This window comes from Dasypus novemcinctus, chromosome 24, assembly GCF_030445035.2.
Source record: "Dasypus novemcinctus isolate mDasNov1 chromosome 24, mDasNov1.1.hap2, whole genome shotgun sequence".
Lineage (NCBI taxonomy): Eukaryota > Metazoa > Chordata > Mammalia > Cingulata > Dasypodidae > Dasypus > Dasypus novemcinctus.
The window spans coordinates 28,542,046-28,559,040 of NC_080696.1; the positions used below are offsets into that span (position 1 = coordinate 28,542,046).

A 16,995-nucleotide genomic window follows, 5' to 3' on the forward strand; every position below is an offset into this window, starting at 1 on the left:
AAGGAGAGTAATTAGTGAGACAGAGAATTCAGAAGACTTAGCTGGTGGACAACAGAGAAAGCACCACAAATCTGCTAGCATTTACCTTTCCTCTGATGAAAGTCTTGCTCTATAATAAGGAAGATATGGTGTAAAAGATTCTGTAGGAGTGAATCAATGGAGTCTATCAAATCTGGATCTTGATACTGATTTAAGTGAACATTCTGGTGATTGGTTGAATCAGGATTCAGTTTCAGATCAATTCAGTGTATAATTTGAAGTTGAATCTCTTGATTCAGAAGATTAGTGAAGAAGGACAAGAACTCTCATATGAAGATGATCAGGTTTATCAAGTTACTGTATATCAAGCAGGGGAGAGTGATACAGACTCATCTGAAGTAGATCCTGAAATTTCCTTAGCACTCTGTGGGAAATGTACTTCATGCAATGAAATGTATCCTCCCCTTGTGGAAATGCATTACAACAGATGTGAGAATTGGCTTCCTGAAGATAAAGGAAATGATAAAGGGAAAATACCTGGGAAAGCCATACTAGAAAATTCAACACATGTAGAAGAGGACTTTAATGTTCCTGATTTCAGAAAAATGACATAGAGGAAAAGAATAAAATCACACAAGCCTCCCAATCCCAAGAAAATGAGGGCTATTCTCAGCCATCAATTTCTAGTAGCAACATTTATACCAGTAAGAAGATGTCAGCCATCTGCCCATTGGGATTTAAGCTCCCTATCAAGTAGAAGCAGTGGGATCACCATCCTGAAATTCTCAAGACTGGGGAGTGAACAATGGACTAAAGTAGACTTACTATTATTCTATTATAGACAATATTATTCTAGCAATGGAAGAACTTTTATCATTGATGTAAAGGTAGTGGCCACCAGAGGTTCTGAGGTGAGGGAGAGGGAAGAATAGATATAATATGGGGACATTTGGGGCATTGGAATTGTCCTGCATGACATTGCAATGACAGGTATAGGCCATTACATTTGGTCATAACCTATAAAATTGGTTAAGGCAGAGTATAAGCTATAATAGAAACTATAGTACATTATTAATAACAATGCTTCAATATGTGTTTATCAACTGTAGCAAATTTACCACACTAATGAAAGATGTTAATGTGGGAAAGTGTGGGAGGTTTAGGGTGAGGGGTTGGGGAATATGGGAATTCCCTATATTTTTTATTGAACATTTATATAATCTAAACCTTCTTTAAAAATTAAAAAAAAATTAAAGCTGTCTGAGAGTTTGAGAGGAATGAAACACAAGATAAAGAAAAATGCATGGAATCTAGTTTCCATCTTTGTGCCATTGAACCTTGTGACCTAAAATTGACTGTATCATCCATGACAAAAAAGGACATCTTATGGCTTGTTTTACATGTTCAAAAAAGCTAAAAAAACCCACAAAAAACAAAATAAGGCCTGCCCAATATGTAGGCAGCTAGTTCAAATGATTATGCTAACTTATTTCTCCTAGTTGACTTGTTTGTAAGAGTAGAATTATATATTTCTAACTATGTAACCCTAAAAACTCAGATAGTTATTTTAGCAACATTAAATTTATTTTTATGTTTTTATACATATTGAAGTGTAAAAGTATCTCAGTCCATGTAGAATTCTTCTCCTTAATGTAATTTACCTACTTGGGGAGGGGATATGGTTTAGTGAATATTCATTTCATTTTAGGAAAATTTCACTTCTCTTTATAGTTCATATTTGGGTTTTAATGTAATTTGAATTGGCTATATAGCTGGTTATTTTGGCAACATTAACTTTATTTTTATGTTTTCATACATATTGAAGCTTAAAAGTATCTCAGTTCATATAGAATTCTTCTCCTTAATATAATTTACCTACTTGGGGAGGGGATGGGTTTAGTGAATATTCACTTAATTTTAAGAAAATTTCACTTCTGTTTATAGTTCATGTTTGGGTTTTAATGTAATTTGAATTGGTTATATAGCTGGTTTTTTAACTCTATCCTTCATATTTTAATTCATTTCTACCTTCACTTAAATAAAAATATCTGATTTTTCAAAATATAAGTAGGGTATTCACATATACATTCATATATACATTATTTAGTACATTTCTTTTAAGGAGATAAATTTTGTGAGAGAGATTTATTATTTAAATTTTAGATACTCTTAAATCTTCTCATCCTTACTCTGCTCTTTCAGAGTCTCTTAAAATATTCTTTACAGGGAAGCAGACTTGGCCCAGTGACTAGGGTGTCTGTCTACCACATGGGAGGTCCACAGTTCAAACCCCGGCCTCCTTGACCTGTGTGGAGCTGGCCCACGTGCAGTGCTGATGTGCACAAGGAGTGCCGTGCCACACAGGAGTGTCCCCTGTGTAGGGGAGCCCCATGTGCAAAGAGTGTGCCCCGTAAGGAGAGCTGCCCAGCATGAAAGAACGTGCAGCCTGCCCAGGGATGGCACCACACACATGGAGAGCTGATGCAGCAAGATGATGCAAAAGAGACACAGATTCCCAAGCCACTGACAACAGAAGCCGACAAAAACAAGAACACAGCAAATGGACACAGAGAACAAATGACTAGGGGTGGGGGGCAGGAAGGGCAGAGAAAAAAAATCTTTAAAAGATATTCTTTACAGATAAATAGAAAGTGGTAGTTATATTCTCTGCTACTGAAGTAAAAAATGTACCACTTGTTCTCCAGGTATAGGTGGTGATGATGTTGTCCATTGAGAGTCTTTCAGAAGAGCCAATACAACTTTTTTAAAGCTCTGCAGTAAAATGCGGAGTTGTCCTGGGAGGTCCAATGTGACATACATTTTCAGGGTTTGGTGGGAACTGTTTGTTTCTCTCAAGTGAAAAACAGTTTAATTCACTTTGAAGTGTCTTCTTAGACAGGATTACACAGTCTCTATTAATTGCCTAGACATCAGAACTTTGCTTAAGACCAGTTTCAGAAACAAGTGAATTCAGAAAGATTAATTCATAATTAGTTAAAAGGAAGAACTGCTCATTTTTTAAAAAATAGCTGGAAAGGTCGACATTTCTCTAAATTATCCAGAAAATATACATCACTTCCTTCAAGAATTACAGGGTCATGGGATTCTAATATTGCTGTCAAACTGCACAGATTAACTTATTGATTTATATATATGTATGAGTCCTTCAGCAAAATAGTATGAATAAACAAACCTTTAGATAAGTGGAGTTGAGTTTTAATTTAAAGTTCCAGTGTTTTGCTTCTGGTTATGACAGGTGGAGGGCAATAAAATAAACTGAACTATGAGTTTAGAACAGAACTGAGGGACAATTTTAAACAGCAACATAGTGTGTGGGAAGCTGCCTCTGGCACAGGTGTTTTATTGGCCATCTTGTTGCTAAGCGCTATTTTTAGATACTAACCCGGTTAAGTTTCCATTTCCCCACCCTCGCTGAAGCAATTAAGTTTCTATTCTTACACCACTCCCCCAGGCTCCAATTGGGCACTCCCTAAAGAGCAGGAAAGTCTTTCCGCTGACATTGCCAAATAACCATCTGCACATGCGTGTGGCATGAGAATCAAAATCTAGTTAACCAATCATTTACTGACACATGTGTTGTCATCAGTATGTACCACCTCATTCATCCCTGGCTATAAATACCCCTGATTGACCCTCAATAAATGAGACTTGATCAGAATCCTGTCTTGCCTCCATTCTTTGTGTCTCTTGTCCCTTTTCATTCCCAATCCCTCCTTCAGGTCATGGTTCTACTGATCCGCGGGTCGGGTCAATAGTGTGTCTGTTATTAGCAGTAGATTGTTATAGATAGACTTCATAAAAACAATAAACACATCCACATATGACTTACCCATATATATGCATGTAAATATAAAACAAATGGCTGAAGGTATTGGTAATTAAGCCAAAGCTATTCTCAAATACAGTAAAGCTTAATTAATTTTTAATTTATGATACCTCCAGCTAGAGCTAAACAGAATACATCCTTTCTTAGAATAGTTAGTATAAATGAGATAATTTAATATACATTCAGAGTATATCTTTGCAGTGATTATGCTGCTTACAATGCAAAACTGAGCAAATGGAATCTCATTCTAAATGCCTAAATGGATTATTAATGTGGTCTTGATTACCTAAATTTTAAAGCATGGTGTAAAATATTATTGATTGATTTACAAAGAAACAACTTATTAAGTGATTTTAAATATTTAAAAAGCAATGCTATTGTTGTAGAGAAATCAGGTGTGCAAGGTATCGAAGGCCAGGACACGAGAGTACCGAGAAGGAAGTTGGTTTATTTCAACCGGCTGGGCTCGGCGGACTCTTGTCCTAATAAAAACCGAGCCCCGAATAGCTTTTTTTCAGACCCTTTTATACAGAGGATATAGGATTAGGGAGACTAACAGTGATGGCAAACAGACCTCTGGTTAGGTTCTTCAGTGTTTGCTCTTAGTATCAGATAGGTTATTTCCTCCAGGCGAGTTACATATTCTCCACATCCAAGGCAGCTTGGATTAGCATATCTTCCATATCTCATCTGGAGGCAACCCTAAATACACATTTAGTCTCACATCATATCTGATCATTCAAAGACTGTAGGGCCTATATTACTTATTTGGCTATTTTGGGGACCAGGTACACTGGGAAACAATTTTGAATTTATGCACAGGCTATATCACTATTAATCACTGCTACTTCCCTAAGGTTAGATCTAGCTCAACTCCAGTTATTCATAGGGTTTCTAGCATTATAAATTTAACTGATTGCTGGGTTTGCCAATATCTAGATGATAAAGACAGACCTAGATATTTGCCGGCGGGGCCCGAGCCGCCGCCAACAAAAAGTGCGCGGGAGCCGGGCGGGCGCACGGCCGGGCGCAGGGGCCACAGGTGCAGCGCCCCCTCGCCGCCTCGCCGCCACCACCGCCACCACCGCGGGCCTGGCCCCGCATGCCCTGCGCCCCACCGCCCGCGGGGATGTCTTACAAACCAAACTTGAATGCGCACATGCCCGCCGCCTCCCTCAATGCGGCTGGAAGTGTCCACTCTCCTTCTACCAGCATGGTGACATCCTCGCAGTACCACCAGCTGCTGAGTGACTATGGGCGGCCATCCCTTGGCTACACCCAGGGAACTGGGAAGAGCCAGGTGCCCCAAAGCAAATATGCTGAGCTGCTGGCCATCATCAAAGAGCTGGGGAAAGAGATCAGACCCACCTATGCAGGGAGCAAGAGCGCCATGAAGAGATTGAAATGAGGCATCATTTATGCTAGAGGACTGGTTGGGGAGTGCTTGGCAGAAACAGAATGGAATGCCAGATCCTAGCCACCTCGTTAGCTTTAAAGGCTTTCCATCTTTTTACAAGATGAGAAGTTACAGTTCATCTACCTGTTCAGATGTAACTCTTTTGTTTTCAAAATGTTAACAGTTTGTTTTCATGGTTCATTAGGCTCTGAACCTACCAACTAAGATTGAGAAAAGATTTTGCAGTTGATTAGGATTTGTGTTTTAAGTAGTTAGGAAGTACCCGGGTATTTTTTTAAGCATTGATTAAAAAAATAATACATGGAAAAGTTACCTATCTTACATCAAACTATAGTTTGCCTCCAAGATACCAGTATCTCACTTTAATCTTCTCTTGAATATATTTGTTACCTAAGTTGTTATTTTCATAAGCTAATACAACTCTAAGGATTCTGTTTATAGCAAATACTGACAGCACGCTTTTCTTAGCAGCCAGTCCCAGTTTGGCAATACAGTGTAGATTCTGCTTAATATAACTTTTTGCTTAAGCATTTGCATGACTATTAGTGCTTTGAAGTCAAATAAAAAGTGCACAAGTTATAAATACAGAAGAGCAATCTATCATACCGAACAAGGATCCCCAAAAATTTTCATACTGAGACTGTGTAGCTTTCAGTTTTGTGTTTCCTGTAAGTTGATCAAAATGTCTGGGAAAAACTGACTGAAACTGCATCTTTGTATGTATTTATTACTTGATGTAATAAAGCTTATTTTCATTTAAAAAAAAAAAAGATGGACCTAAAATAGTGTTCCATTCAGGCAAAAGTGATCACTGGCCAAAAAAAGAGGTAAATGTTTAATAAAAAGATTTGGTATCCTGTTAAAAATTAGTCAGCCCTTGTTACAGATCAGTAAGTTAAATGTATTTGGCATTGGGACACTTTATTTGAAGCTTTAACTACATTTTCACAACTTATATTTGGTGACTATAAACTCTTCTTTATGCAAGAAAACTGTAATAAGACAGGGCCAAAATTGGATATATACAAGACTGGTTGTATATACTGGTTGTATATAACCAATCAATCAGGTTAGATTCAGACAATAGAGATGGGACTCCCATATTCAAAGACTGAGAGCTTAAAAGTGACTCCAATAATGATATTTTTACTGATGTAACAAAGAAAATCACTAAATTAGATATTCATTCAATGACAACTATCCCACTTGCATGTGTAATGCCTGCATTATCTCTTTCCCCAATATGATAAACTTATATAACATGATTTAGTCAATATTCAGGTTATATTTAAAATGGAAACTCAACATACTTAATTGGCAGTAATATACATGATTTGTTACATCATTTAAATAGGAATGCTTTCTTCTTTCTCAGACTAATGGACTCTTGTAAAATGGCAATGTGCTGATGCTTATATGACCTCCTTAAAGGGTAAAAAAATACAAATAGAGAGACACTCAAGGTGGTTTTCTGGATCTAATCTTAACCAAACTTTAGATCATATTGGATTGCTTATTTTCCATGTGGGAAAATATATAAAACTTTTCTCCATGTATGGTCAGGAAGATGTGTACTAGGTTATCTTGTTCCATGTATACCAAAGATATTTACACTAGCAAGGGAATTTCCAGGAAGATGGCAGAGCAGGGAGATTCAGGACTCACTTCTCTTCCAAAAGAGCTAGTGAAGAGTCAGAAACTGTCTGTAACAACTGTTCTGGAGCTCAGGAGGCCAAAGGAGCATTATACAGCATCCAGAGAATGGTGTATGGAAAAGGCTGAGAAATTGTGCTAAAAACTGTATGTACAACATTATGATTATAATAAAAGCCATTGATTATACACTTTGGATAGATCATAGTGTATGTGAATACATCTCAAAAAAACAACTTAATGAACTAATAAATAATTTTGCAAGAGTAGCCAGAAATAGCAACTATGTACAGCAGGGGAATCATAGAGAGGTTGAGAGGTGAGGAATTTTCCTGTTTGTTTTTTATTATTACTGAAATAATAGAAATACTCCAATAATGATTGAAGTGATGAATGCACAACTATGTGATCATACCAAATTCCACTTTTTTTTTACTTTGTGTGAATTGTAAGCTTTATTAATATGTATAAATAAAATTGATTTGTTAAAAAAGAACACTACACAGTCTAATTACAATTTTTATCAAGTTTAAAAAATACTGAGTAGCTCACTCTACACTTACAGCTGGCACCCATCCCCCATTCATGATATGGGCTATCTTAGGATCTAGTCCCTGGCTGGCTGTTGTGGGTGGAGAGGAACATGGAAGTCTACCCCGAGAATGGTGGGGTTGAGCATATCTTTTGATCAGCAAGTTTTGATTACTGAGTTCCAGTTCTGAACTGCTGTTTTAGCTAACCCAGACAAGGACAGCCACTGCCATTGACTCAACCCCACTGCTGACATGGAGGAAGGCAGTTAAAGCTTAAAGGCACAATACCTCCTTAGGGTTGCAGAGAACAGTTTTCTAAAGGGTGCCTATTTTTGGCAGGCCAGGAATTCAAGCTTCACTGAGTTGTGTAAAAGACTTCTGGTGTCTTACCTGTACCTCTCTCCAGGGCTCATTGGGGCTGGTCTGAGACCTTTTTGTGAGTCTCTGGTCCTCATTTGACTGGAAATACTGACTTCAGAAAGTCCTTTCTGAGGTGACCATCCTCCAAGATTTTGCATATCATGTAAAACAGCTAGAGGCAATGAAAGGAGTGTGTAAAACAAAACAAAACAAAACAAAAAAAACCAGAACAGATCAATATTCTCAGAGAAGGAACTAGGAAAGAATCTTTTTTCTTAGCGTAAAACAATTACACACATAGTACAATCTTAAAAATTATACCAAATATCCAGGGCTAGAATGAGATGAAGAACTGGGAAAATTTGATCAATTAAATACAGCTAATTCTAAGTGTCAGAGAAGAGTTTTAATATAAAGCCAATCAACAAAAAATACTAGGCAAGAGAAAGAAACTGACCTTCATGTTGGGGCACTTTGAAACTTTATGTGAAGCCCAGGAAAGATCATATATTCTTCATTCCTGTGGCTAATTCATTCCTGTGGGCTTGAGAACTTGAATTGGATTCAATTTGGAGTCTTTGATTGGATTGCTTCAGTGAGTCTAGGGTGGGTATCGGTCCTCTTGCTGGAGTCCTTTATAAATGGAGGGCTGAAAGCAGATGTAATATAGCCTGTGCACAAATCCAAACTTATTTCCAAATATGCCTAGAAAGCCAATTGAGAAGTATAAACTTTGTAGGCTTTGGATATTCAGGGAGGATATAAGCTGGAATGTGGGGGGGGGGGGGAGGTTAGTGCTAAACGCTGACTTGGAATGTGAGGGATATGCATTAATTCAAGCTTACCTGGGGGAAATAACCAATCCAATACTCAGACAAAACACTTGAAGAAACTAACAAAAATATTTTTGCATACATACAAGCACAATTTTTCTTCCCACTCTTATTTCCTCTGTACAAAAGGGACCCAAAAAATTCTATTTGGGTCTCAGTTTTTATTACAACAGGAGTCCACCAATTCTGGATGGTCAAAATAAATCAACTTCCAGGTGGTGGACTTGGCCCAGTGGTTAGGGTGTCCACCTACCACATAGGAGGTCTGCAGTTCAAACCCAGGGCCTCCTTGACCATGTGGAGCTGGCCCATGTGCAGTGCTGATGTGCACAAGGAGTGCCGTGTGATGCAGGGGTGTCCCCTGCATAGGGGAGCCCCACACAAAGGAGCACACCCTGTAAGAAGAGCCGCCCAGCACAAAAGGAAGTGCAGCCTGCCCAGGAATGGTGCTGCACACACAGAGATCTGACACAACAAGATGATGTAATAAAAGGAAACACAGATTCCCATGCCACTGACAACAACAGAAGTGGACAAAGAAGATGCAACAAATAGACACAGAGAACAGACAACTGGGGTGGGGGGAGGGGAGAGAAATAAATAAATAAATAAATCTTTAAAAAAATAATAAGTCAAATTCCTTCTCAGAGTTCTCGTGTCCTGGCCTTCAACACCACATACACCTGACTTCTCTGCTACTACAATTCTGGGGGCTTGTTCAGGATTGCGCTGAGAAGATCAGAGGTGGCAACAATTGTTTGCCCCTTTTGGATATCTCTGAGGAGGCTGGGAGGGCCCAGGTGAACCCCAGCCCTGGGTGCCCCTGGACTCCCCTTTTAGTCCAGAAAGAGGTTGTGGTCTTCACCAGAGCCCTCCTGGAAGAACCAGAGCACCAGTGCGTTTGAGAGACAATGAGAATGAAGCAAGGAGCACTACACATCAGATGGGTAAGACCCCCAGGGGCATAGTGCAGGAAAAGCCTAATTCTAAAATAAGGAGGGAGACTGATCAGCTCTCTAAAAGGGGAGGCCCCAGTACACCTGAAAATACAGGAGGAAGGTACCTCCTCTCCAGGTCCAAGAAAAGGAAAGGGAGGTGGTTGTGTGCATGTGATTGTGGCAACTGGGTGAGATGCAGAAAGTCACTTCTGTGTGGCAAGTGCAGAGTCCTGATCTGTGGTTCTGTGGTGACCTCATATGATCAAGGGCAGTCTGGGGGGTCCCTGCAAAGGGACCCTCTTCCAAGTCAGGGGCTTATACAGACCTGCTAAGGTTAAGAGGTGCCAAAAATTTCCGTGAGGGTTGCTACCAGAGATGGACTAAGTGTATGGCTTGAGTGACTGTTGTGTACCATCAGCACAGGGTGGAAACATGGGAAACACACAAAGTAGGACCCTCTTCAGTTGTATGCTGAAAAACTTCCCCCATGCATTCCATGAAGATGTATACAGCATAAGGTTCCAATCAGGAAAGCTTAGGATGCTTTGTGAATTAGAATGGCCAACTTTTGGCATGGGCTGGCCCCAGTATGGCATTTTAGATCCCTGGATCATCCATAAAGTCCATGATGCAGTAACTGGAAACTCAGGACACCCAATTCCCTTACATTGATCCTTGGGAAAATGCTGTAAGCCAAAATCCACCTTGGTTAGGGTAGTGCATGAATATGGAAGCTAGAATTTGCCTAATACAGAAACCAAGGAGTGCTGTCCCAGGGACCATACCAAACAATCACCATGCAAAGGGCCCAGAGAAAGTGTACCCTCAGTCCAGTGCCAATCTGCCCATTTTAGAAGGGCCATACAAACATGAATTTCTGCCACCTTATGCAATGACTCCTGCCCCAGAAATACAAAGAATGAAAATGAGCTAGTCTCTCTAAGCAGTGCCCCATTATAATCATCCACACAGGGAAAGACACCCATACCACCACCACCACTGATTTTATCACCATCTGAGAGGGCACCTATACCATCCCTGCAGTTGCCTTTATCAAACCAGAGAGCCCTATGCCATCCCTGTAGCAGCTTTTACCATCTCCTCAGTGGTCTTTGATACCTTCTGCAATGGAAAATACAGATCTGCAGCTTTTACAGCCCATTGCCCCTGGCAATGCTGCTGCAGTACTGCCAATCCATCAGGGTGGAGATTCTGAGAGGTAGCAACTTAAACCATAGGAACCCCTAGGGGCAGAGGAAGCAGAGAGAAAACCTGCCTACCAGCTACCTTTCCATGAAGGCTGGACCCCAATTTTTTACGATGCACATGGCTAGGTTCGGGGGGGAACTGGACATTCATCTATCAGCCCTTTACCACAACGGACCTTTTTAACTGGAAAAGCCACACCTCACCATTCTCAGAGAAGCCTCAAGCCACGATGGACATTTTCCAGTCCATCATACAGACCCACAAACCCACCTGGGTTGATTGTAAACAATTTATAATGACTTTATTAAACTTTGAAGAAAGAATGCGTGTCATGCAGGGAGCTCTAACCTGGCTTGGCACCCACCTGAGGAAAGTTTGGACAGTGACCAATATGCCTACTTGCAGTCCCCAGAGGAGGACCCCCTGTGGGATCCAAAGAGCACAACCAGGCTCAACTGACTAGAAACGTTCCATAGGGCCTTAGGTGAATGATTCATGGTGGGGAGCCACAAGACAGTAAGTATGGCAAAAACTACTCTAATTCTACAGGCTCTGGATGAGAGTCCAGCTCAATTCTATGAGAGGCTGTGCAGCATGTTTTGTGTATGCACACCCTTCAAACCCAGATGCTCCTGAGAGCCAAACAATGGTCAACGCAGCATTCGTTTCCCAATCACAAACTGACACCCAAAGAAAACTGCAGAAGTTGGATGGGTTTGCTGGAATGAATATCTCTCAGCTCATGGAAGTAGCTACTAAAGTCTATGCCAACCATGATGTAGAAACAAGGAGGGAAGAAAGTCAGAAGATGAAGAAGAAGGCAGATCTTCTGACAGTGGCAATCATGGAAAAATCCATTCCTGTGTCAAGGAGAGTAAATTGGGAATCCCCTGCCCCAAGGAGAGGGAAGGGCCTATGCTAGGGCAAAATTAGTGTGTGTACTGCAAAGAAGATGGGCATTGGAAGCAAGAGTGTCCCAGCTGGCCACTCAACCCTGCCACTGCAGTTAAAACATTAACCAGGAAAGCTAGTGGGGCATCACAAACCAAAACCTGGGTCCAAAAAAGTTCAGGAAAAAAACCCTGCAAATCAGATAACTGGGCTGGCAGGAATAGAGGACTCTGATGGAGATTATTAGGACAGACTGGGTTCCTATTCTCCCGGCCCTGCAGAGCCTATGGTCAGAGTCCAAATTGGGGGCCACACCATACATATGATGGTTGATGCTGGGGCTCAACATTCTGTAATGACCAAGCCAATTGGGCCTCTCTCAAAAAGACAGACCACTGTCATAGGTGCAACTGGCAAAAGTACCCAATGGCCCTTCCTGCAAGCCAGGACCTGCAACATTGGGAGAAAAGAGGTCACTCACAAATTCCTTTATCCTCAGAGTGCCCAGTCCTCCTCCTGGGTTGTGACCTGCTGTCTAAACTGCAGCTCAAATTACCTTTGATGTCATGGGGCAATCCACACTGACACTGGGGCCACAGGACCCTCTGAGAATAGTGCTAACCCTTCCTCTGCAGGAGGAATGGAGACTGTTTTGCCTCAGTGAAACTGGCCAGTCCATGCCCATGCAGCTACCTTTTGAAGATGCACCTGAAGTATGGGCAGAGGGTAACCCAATGGGGATGGCATATGACATTCCTCCAATTATTATTGGAATAAAGGCCACAGACAGTCCAATAAGCATAAAGCAATATCCAGTACCACGTGAAGCACAAGCAAATGTCCAGCTACTTATTCAGAGATTACTGAATGAAAGCATATTGAGCCATGCCAGTTTCCATGGAACACTGCACTCTTTCCAGTTAAAAAAGGTGATGGGGATTACCGCCCAGTCCAGGACTTACTAGCAGTTAATTTGGCAGTAATAACTCTTCATTCTGCAGTTTCTAATCCATATACTTTTCTCAGCTTAATACCCTCATTGGCAATCTACTTTTCATGCCTAGATCTTAAGGATGCCTTCTTCTGCATTTGGGTAGTGCCCTGCAGCCAGCCAATTTCCACTTTTAGGTGGGACAATCTGAACCCAGATGAAAAGCAGAAGCTAACATGGATGCAACTGCCTCAGGGGTTTAAAAATGCCCCCACTATTTTTGGACAAGGTCTGGCTAGTGATCTCAAATCCTTTAAACCAGAAAGCCATAACTGTTTTCTCCTCCGTTATGTAGATGACCTCATTCTCAGAAGTCCCACCTACCAAGACTGCGCTGGTGGAACCCATGCTCTTTTAAAGCATCTACAGCAAAAAGGTTATTGAGTGTCTAAGAAAAAAGCAGAAATATGCCTGCCTCAGGTCAAATATCTAGATTATAAAAATAATGCAGGGGCACCGTGAATTGGGACTTGAAAGAAAGAAAGCAATCTGTGGTCTCCCTGAGCCCAACAGGCACCAGAAGCTGCCAGTTCCTCAGTGTGGCAGTATTCTGCCACAATTGGAGCCCCAATTTTGGGGTCCTCATGTGCCCTTTATATGAAGTCACAAAGGGGAAAGATTATGATTCCCTGCTCTGGGAAAGCCCACAGAAAAATGCTTTCATTGCTCTCAAACAAGCTCTAATGGAAGCACTGAGCCTCAGGCTTCCAGATCTCAGTATACCATTCTACCTCTATGTTCACAACTGCCAAAGGATCACAGTAGGGGCACTCACTCAATACCTCGGTTCCTGGCAAAGACCCATAGCCTATCTATTCAAGCAACTGGACACTAGCCCAAAGACAGGCTCTCATGTCTGCAAGCTGTAGCAGCTGCAGTCATTTTTACACTAGAAGCTATAAAATTGGTTCTGCATGCAGTAATCATAGTCTTCAAAGCCAAAGGAACACACCGGCTAACTAACAGCTGCCAGGTTAAATATCAAACCCCATTATGTGGTTTCCCTTCAACTGGAACTTGTAAAAACCCTAAATCCTGCCACTCTACTACCCGTGGAGCTGGGGATTCTAGCCCATAACTGCCTGAAAACATCACAAGAAGTATATTCCAGCAGGCCAGACCTCCAAGACCAGCACTGGCAAATTCTGACATGGAGTTCTTCATGGATGGGAGTAGCTTTATGCAGGACAGCAATCAGTGAGTGGGATATGCTGTGGTATCAGGAGGCCCAGAGCCTCCTGGATAGCAAATCAGCACAGAAAGTCAAACTCATTGCCCTCACCCAAGCCCTACAACTTGCAGCTGGAGCAAAGGTTAATCTCTACACAGGCTCCAAATATGCCTTCTTTACCCAGCATATGCACTGAGCCTTATACAAACAAAAAGAACTCATTAACTTAGGAGGAAAGAGCATTAAATATGGCACACAGATTCTGGAACTACTAGAAGCAGTTTGGAAACCTACCAAAGTGGCTGTAATGCGCTGCAAGGGACACCAGACAAGCCACAGCCCTGTCACCCAGGGAAATCAGAGGGCAGATGCTGAAGCAAAAAGAGTGGCATGGTAAGGATCCCTATCTAAAAACCTGGCCACTGCTCTCATTCCTCAACCTTTTTAATTATCAGAAACTCCAGAATACACTGCCTGCTCTTGTCCCACAGCCTCTGAATCAACAAGAGCTGCAATACACTCAAGCCAAGAGAGAGTGGATACTCTCTGAGGGTGGGATATAAGGAGAAAATGGATGGTGGACATTGACCGATCACAAAATAGTTGTGCCACAAATATTAGCCACAACTCTAGTTCAACACTACCATGAGAAGACACACTTGGGAAAAACCCATCTTAAAGAAGTTTTAAAAAGATTCTTCAGGTGACAGACTTGGCCCAGTGGTGAGGGCATCCATCTACCACATGGGAGGTCTGCGGTTCAAACCCCGGGCCTCCTTGACCCATGTGCAGTTGGCCGATGCACAGTGCTGATGCACACAAGGAGTGCCCCACCATGCAGGGGTGTCCCCCGCATAAGGTAGCCCCATGTGCAAGGAATGCAACCAGTAAGGAGAGCCACCCAGTGTGAAAGAAAGTGCAGCCTGCCTAAGAATGGTGCTGCCCACACAGAGAGCTGACACAACAAGATGATGCAACCAAAAGAAACACAGATTCCTGTGCTGCTGACAACAACAGAAGCAGACAAAGAAGATGCAGCAAATAGACACAGAGAACAGACAACCGGGGTGGGAGGGGAAATAAATAAATAATAAATTTTTTTTAAAAAGAAAGATTCTTCTACATCCCAAGTCTAGCTGCTATCACCCATGCCATATGCCAGTGGTGCATCACAAGTGCAAAAATAAAACCTTTGGCAGGGGGCCTATGGGAGTCCCAGGAGACCAAAGAATTGACAATATGCCTCTTGAAGATCTAGTAGTTGATTTCAATGAAATGCCACACTCTGGAAGTTATAAATATCTCCTAGTCCTTGTTTGCACCTTTTCTGGCTGGGTGGAAGAGCTGAAGAAGTAACCAAAGTTCTCAGGGAAATCATTCCTAGATATGGGCTACCCCTCTCAATTGGCTCTGACAATGGACCCACCTTCGTCTCTGAAATCACTCAAAAATTGCCAAAGCACTGAGCATCTGATGGAAACTGCACACCTCTTCCCATCCTCAAAGCTCAGGAAAGTAGAGTGAATGAACCATACAATAAAGACTTATATTGCCAAGATTTGCCAAGAAACTGGGCCAAAATGGGTGCAAGTACTTCTGAGTCCTCTTCTCCAAGTTTGGGCAAGCCCAAGCTGAAAGCCAAGCCTAACCTCTTTCGAAATCCTCTTTCAGAAACCACCCCCTTAATCCAAAATATAGAAGGGGATCCCAGAGAAAGAGGAAACTTACCAATAGCTCAGCAAATGATCAGCTCATGAAAAACCTTACAAAATCTGCAACACTAGGTCCAAGAAAGGGCCCCCATTAGCTTAAGCAACTACATACACCTGGAGAAACCAGGAGATGCAGTCTCTGTCAAAGACTGGAAATCAGCTCCACTAATCCCTCTATGGTGGGGATGCTATCTTGTCATTTTATCCACCCCCAGTGCAATTAAAGTAGCTGAAAGCACCCCATGGATACGCCATAGCCGGGTCAAGCAAGCTGCCCCAGAGTTCTGGACCTGTATTCCAGATGCCCACAACTCAACCAAACTCATCTTGCAAAAGAACAAAACACCAAGCCCTGCTCCAGTCACACCCCAGAAGCTGACTGGTCCGTGCATGGCTGAAGGTTGAGGATGGGACACCGAGCTCTGCTCCAATCACACCCCAGAAACTGATAGGTCTATGTATAAATAATAAGAATCCAGTTTAATCCCAGTTACAATGCCCCTTTGATTATTCTCCCTACTCCTAGCCCTGACCCTCCCCTGGTCCCAGGTTGGCATCACAGAGTGTGAGCCATTATTGAAAAGGTGTGAATGGGGGCCCATGTCAATACCACATTAGTATATCATAACCATTACACCTGCAAGGGCCATATAGCTGCCTGCCAGTTTCAAGGAATCTCCTATAGTGTCTGTAACATATCTGGTCAAATAATCTGCTATGACCCCAAACCTCCAACAGTCTCCCATAAATGGGAAATAAGGGTGCGTAATCAAAATGGGGAGCTACTTAGCTCTACCCCAGCCACTAGCCAGAACCAATGAGTGTCCCTCCTATTTGATGCTTGCCAAGTTATAGACTCTGGGATACCATGGAACACCAATTGTGGAGGGCTTAGCAGGGAGCAAAAATATACTCATAACAATAAGTATATGTGTGCTCCAGAAATGAAAAGTGCAGTCCAAGGGGGGCCTTCTGGTGTAAATGCATAGGTGCATACTACTGCCCCTACTGGTCCTGTGTCACCTGGGCCACGTGGAACACAGATGCAACTAAACAGTCATCCTCACCAAAGGAATGGCCCTGGCTGTTTATGCTGTCATTGTAACCACTTAAACCTCACCATCCTTAAACCTTAACCCCGACAGACTCAGGGAGTCCAAACGAGTCTCTGCATTGATGGTAGAGGAATAGACCCAGGAGACTACATCTGGGTTGCGTATTCGGAATACCCACTCAAAAGTAAAGGCCATTCTGTGTTCCACTCCTTCTATGAAGAAATGGAAAAGCCCTTTTCCATTCTACAAGGAGTGAGAAACCTCTTCATAAGCCTAGCTGAAGTAGTAGGGGCAGCTTAAATGTCTCCTTGTGCTATGTATGTGGAGGTACTAATATGGAAGACCAACGACCCTGGGAAACTAGAGAACACAATTACAGCCAAACATATAATGAAACTGGCCTCTC

General features: G+C 42.0%; 1 long non-coding RNA gene across 2 annotated transcripts in view; it reads right to left on the reverse strand.

Annotated features, from left to right (window-relative positions):
• Window positions 1-7,830: 7,830 nt before the first annotated feature.
• The window catches only part of LOC131275844 (uncharacterized), a 52,194-nt gene continuing 43,029 nt past the window's right edge, over window positions 7,831-16,995 (reverse strand). For both annotated transcript variants that reach the window (XR_009183309.1, XR_009183308.1), the window contains 2 exons: window positions 8,247-8,438; window positions 7,831-7,961 (listed from right to left, as the gene is read on the reverse strand). This is a non-coding gene — a long non-coding RNA (uncharacterized lncRNA). The remainder of the gene's footprint in view (window positions 7,962-8,246; window positions 8,439-16,995) is intronic.